The following is a 5,973-nucleotide window of genomic DNA, read 5'->3' as shown; positions in this document are numbered from 1 at the left end:
GCCCTGCTGTTTCTAATGGGAAATTAGCCATAAACTATACTGTCATTCCAGGGTTCTATGAATTTTTTCTGGTAGTTTTCAGTATTTTTGTAGTTTAACTATGATGTATCTAGCTGTGGATATCTTTGTGTTTATTTTACTTGAGAGTGATTGACCTACTTAAATTTGTAATTTTTTTGTCTAGTGAAGGTTTTAAGACAATAAATTATAACAATTATACATCCTGATTTCCCACCCCCGTCAAAGGACATTTTTTCAGTAACTTGCCTGTACTTACAGAATCTGTTCCCCTCCTGGTGTGTCGCTGTTTGACATCTGTATTTAAGTGGGTTTTTTTCTTTTTTAAGTTTTCTTTTTAACTGATTCTTATATGAATATTTTAGCCCGGTTTCCTGAAGCTTTCCTCTGAGTCTGCATAGCTTACCACACAGGCAATGATTTGGGCAGAGATTACGCTGAAATGCATGAACCCTGTAACGTTTCCTTCCTCTGACAGTGGATTCAGGTGTTTCTCAAGTCTTCTTCAGGTTTCATGTTCCATGAAATTCTTTTTTCTTTCCCCTGAGCATGCACATCATTCCTCAGTTTGCCAGAGATGTATAATGAGCTCTCTAGCTTTCTACAGCTCTCTCATTTTTATTACATTTCTGACTTCCCCACTGCTTGTCCCAAGTGAGACCTCAGACTAGAAGAGTCAGGAGTTTTCCACTCTCGTTTCCTATTGTGCTTGCTAATTTCAGCAATAGTGTTGTTTGGCATGGGCTTTGCCCTCTACTCCAAAGCAAAAATCAAATAAAGTCTTCCCCTTCTGGCAGAAGCTGGTGATGGTTACTGCTAGTCCAGCCAGCTTCTAAAACAATATGCTGACTGAGCTGGGGGTAAGTAGGATGGGAACGACCCCAAGCAAGAAAACCACAGATACCCATTTTTCTTACCCAAATTCCAGAAGTTCTTCATGAATAAATACTCCCAATTTGTTGTTTGCTTTTGTTCAACCTTCAGGGTCTTAAAATGACTGTTTTGAAATTTTCATTCAGTTTTATATTTGTTTGGGGGGAGCAGATTCACTTACTTTTTCATGCTACCATACTGAAAGTCAATAAAATTAAGTTTTATGCTTTTAATATTTACTCTGTACTTTTTAGTATTATAATAATAATTTCATAAGTCATTACTGCAGGTACAATAAAGTGTTTTTGTTTTTAAAAACATGTGTACTCAAGTTTGGAAAATACTGTAGGCTTCTGAGAATTCATGAGGTGATATTAATTTTCTCTACTTTGAAAGTAAATTTCATTTCTGATCAAACACACCTTGCTAGGAAGAATCATATATCATGTCTGCATAGTATTAAGTAAAGAAATTCATCGTGAATTTAGCTTCTTATGGAACATGTTTTTAGCTTATTAATTTTTCCATGAGTAAAAATACCAAGTAGAGGTAGAATTTTCGATAAAAGAGTGAGGATGAATTGTCTTTAAGCAAAAATCAAATGTTCTTTTCAGGGAACAATTGCAAAGTAAGTTGGTGTTAAAGTTTTGTCAGAGAATGCATACAACAGATTAATTGAAGTTCTTGATTTTTCACTTGTTTGTTTCCTGTAAAGAGGTCTTATATCCCTGGCACATTGACTTTTGGTTTCTTCATATGATAGGTTTTGGCCCATGGAATAAGAGATGGTAAGCTGCATGCTCCATTTGAGCAGTTTTATATAAAGTTTTATAATTTGTCTCAGCCTCTTATACTCCTGTCATTATGCCAACAGCATCTCCCAGATAACGGCTGCTTCTTCAAAGTGGACCTCAGGATGAGAATACCAGCAGACCTGCAGTCAGGTCTGCTGCCTGGAGTTGGACCTCAGCCAACAAACACCATAATGTGGTGTGGATCGGAAGTGGTCTGGTTATAAACCACTGAGAGTGTGTGTTACTTCTGCAGCAAACATTGGTAAATTTAGGTATAAAAATGTGCCTCCTCAACAAAAGCCCTGAACTATCAAGATTAATATTTTTGTGTGACTATGCCAGTAAAAGGAAAGCATTTGGATGGGTTTCCTTCATATGTAGAGGGGTGTTTGCGGTTATAAGACTTAAAATACACGCTCTGTGGCTTAAGGAGATTATCAGAAAAGCTGAAGCTGAAGTATGGCACACTCAAGTGATTGTAGGAAAGACTAGCTTTGTGGATGAAGATGCCTTTAGCAGACAATCTAAGCAGTAGCTTCAAATAAGAGTCCCAATTGAAGGTAATAGGGTAGATGCTCCAAACAAAGGCTTTAACTTTTAGTTAAGGTGCACCTTAAATGGGAAACTTCATGAAGCAGGTTCAGGTGAATAGGAAATAGAATTTTTTTAAGATCAGAAAGGTCATCAAGTACTAGATTGAAAGAAAACAGATGGAATAAAAACTAGACTGTATAAATTTGGTATGAAAACTCCATACCCAATTTATAACTTTAATATACTATCACCCTATTATAGATTTAAAATACCATACTGAAGTGATGATCATGTTTCCATAGTAATCTATTCAATAGAGGTCACTATTTACCTTCAGAGAAAGTTGTTTTGAAATCATCAAGGTCTTACAAGTTTAACAGAGAGATGGTCTTCTGGTATATGCTATGGAGGTGATCAGCCTTATGAGAAAACACCTTATGCTTTTAGCTAGGTTCTGGAAAAGTGAAAAGGAATATAAAAGGAGTGACTTACACAGAATCCAATTCAAAACAGAGAAGAAAAGGAAAGAAGGGGAATGACTGATATTCCTACTTCCCTTTTTCTTTTCACGTGTGGAGCTCATATGTCTTTGCACATGGGTACAGACTAACATGAAATGAAATCAGAGCCTTGTGATCTATTTGACCTTGATTTGCAGGGGGCCTTGAAATGCTCAATCTGTCTGTTACTGCTAATCTAGTAACTGACTAACTAAGAGGTGTTTCTAAAAAGCCCTAAATGAAAACTAGGGTGGGGGAGAGGCAGAAGAAAACACTTGGAGAGTTAAAAGAGCTTCGTTATTAGAATTTTGATATTCTGAAGTGGGACCTTATACTGACCTTGGTGATAGCCCCAGAAATCAATTAAGTAAAAGATTTTAGAAATCATCTCTTTCTTCATTTCCCAGGGTCATAGCAGTGACTCACCTGAGACCACTAAGTACCCATTGCCTGGAATACTATAACAACTTGATTTCAGATGGGATTTTCAATTTTAAATAAAATGTCTACATCATCAGAATCTAATATCTCTTGTTAGGTCTTGCATCATTTTTTTTCAAATACTGTGTTTTTTTATTTTTTTTTTGCAAAGTCACTCTGGGACAATATTTATAGAAGAGAAGAGAATTTCACTGCAGAAAGGGATCTTAGAATTCATGCAATGTGCTCTTTTCCTCGCCATAATTCTAGAGATGAGAAAATCATGCTCCAAGATTCTTAGACTCTCACAGTTAGGCAGAGATGGTGCTGGGTCTAGATTGGGCCTCTTGCCCTCCCTGGCTTTCACACTCTCCCAAACCATCACGGATTCGTTTGAGATTAAAACATTTAGTCCTTAAACTCATTCAGAATTTACTAGTAGTGTCACACAGTCCAACTTTCTGTTGTTTTCCATTTTATAGTCATGATATATATTAAGACACAGTGAGGGAAAAGAATGAGTCTCACTACTGACTCTTTGTGGCAGTAGGAGAAAAACATTTTTAACAGCGAAGTGTGAGATTTGAGTATTCACTGTAATTCGATGCTGTCAATGACAGTAACTTCCACCAGTTATTTAGTACATATGAATCATGTTATTGTTTCAAAATAGTTTTCTGTCAATAGTAACTTCTTAGCATCAATCAGCTTAGTTTTATTATATCCTCCTTTCCAAATCAACTTTCCTGGTCACATCCTATTTGATTAATGTAATTAATTGTCCACATGATTAGCTGTCTAAACGCCTGGTGCCAGACTTAGCTTTAGATTAAGGGTGGGGTCAGTTTTACCTCTGGGGTTTCTGGTTGCTGAGGAAAAAGCTAGAAATGGGCAGCAGAGGGATTTGGGAAGATGTAGGACATCTGCCTTTGTTGATGACAACTGAAACGTTTACAGGTGTTCTAGCTCATCCCTAATTCCAAGTTCTGGGAAACCCTGCTTCATTCTGGAAATCTGTTGTGGTGCAGGGCAGGATAAAGGTAGGAACCCATTGGCAGGGTTCAGTTTATCCCTGACTGATTCCTCACCTCAAGGGGAAATCCATGGGATCACGTTAGACTGTTGCTCTGGGAAAGAGGGGATACTTTGAGTATGCCCCTTGGCATAGTGATTCTGAGCACAAACCCAGAGGCAATTTCAAACCTAGATTAAAAATAAGGGTTTCCTTGGGCATGACTCAAATAGAAAAGCTCTTTGAATCACAACACTTGAATCTGAGTCACTGCCAGTCTTTTCGTTGTCCTATAAAGGCCATTTAAGCACTGAGGTCTAAAGTAGGCTTTTTGATTCTCAGCCTTTCCCCTCTCAGCACACTTCCATCTTGGCCATCCCATCGGGACAGTAAGATCTCTTTAAAGCATTGATTTTAAAGAAAGACCCCTTCAGATAAGTGGGTTCGGAGATTTGAGAGTCCCTAGAAATTACTGTCAGTTTGTGATGTAAAGCTGTCTCTGTGCCTGGGACACATGGCCTGCCAGATGGCTCCACACATCTGATTATTCTCACCTTTCCTCTTCCTCCTTTCATGTTAAAACTCTCCTGATTTTCTGATTTACCAGCAACTTCAGAGGAGTTAAGTCAAACGAAACCTGAAGAAGTTCTGACCTTTCACTTCCACCAATGCGCTAATAATGCGTCATCACAAATTATATTTTTAGAGACTTGCAAGAGTTATATTGGGCCAGCTGATATTTAGGTCATCCTCCCCACCTCCTCCAAATGCCTTGATTTTTAAAAGACCTTCTGAGTCTCTACAACCAATTTACAAGAAATTCTTAGTTACCTAAACTTACATACCTCATGCTACTGTTTAATTCTTTACAAAGTCCTACCTAATGGATCTTGAACTATAATACCTACATTTCATACCTATGGGAAAAGCTGAATGCAAGATTCCAACACCCATCCTTTAAATTCTTTCCAAGTTTCAGTCCCTTCATAATTGTGTGTATCCAATATTCCTCTTTCTACTCTCCCCTTACAATCTCAAATCTTCTGGTTATCAGATGAGGGGCCTGGATGGTCTTATCACTTAGAGTATGACCCCTCTTCCGTATAATAGACACTCATGTAGCTGAGTACACCCCTCCCCCAACCTCCAAACAAAACCATTCTAAGCTTTCTTACTCATTCCTGAGAGTTTCATATTTCACCTAGTATTTCATGTCTCTCACTGCTCTAGTAAGAGGATGGGCAGATTGGGCATCAGGGCAAGATGCTGTTAAGGAGTTTACATATGTTTTCGCACTATAATAAACTGTAACTGTGTGTGGATTTAGGGGTCAAATTCTAACAGAATTCTCTCCTTTCTGCTCAGAGAATTCAGTGGTAATATGGTCCAAAATGAGTTTGTTACCAAAAATCTGCTGCTACTATGAAGTATTTTGATTCCATTGTTTTGAGTGAGAATTACATGATTTTGTATCTTTTATTTATTTATTTTTGGCAGAATCAGAAACAAAGCAAGTAACTAATAGAAATAAAGAAATGGAGTTTGAAAGGCAGGGGCTATTAACAAAGCAATAGAAAGATTGGAATGAGAAAACATTAAGGTAAGGAAACAGCACAAAGTGCAGGTATGAAACAACAATGCCACATGCAAGTGTTAGGGATTATGTATGGATAATTCAAGAGAGATTACTCTGAAAACCATTTTGGCTACTGAAGCTTTGGGTTGTAGGTCAGGAAGAAATTCCAGGAAGAAATGCCTGGAAAATCAAAACTATCACTTATCTTACTTATTGTATCCTTAGCACCTAGCACAGTGAATATTT

The sequence above is a fragment of the Sturnira hondurensis genome, unplaced genomic scaffold, assembly GCF_014824575.4.
Source record: "Sturnira hondurensis isolate 20B ecotype Veracruz unplaced genomic scaffold, ASM1482457v3 Scaffold0009314, whole genome shotgun sequence".
Classification (NCBI taxonomy): Eukaryota; Metazoa; Chordata; class Mammalia; order Chiroptera; family Phyllostomidae; genus Sturnira; species Sturnira hondurensis.
This window is presented reverse-complemented; position numbering follows the sequence as displayed.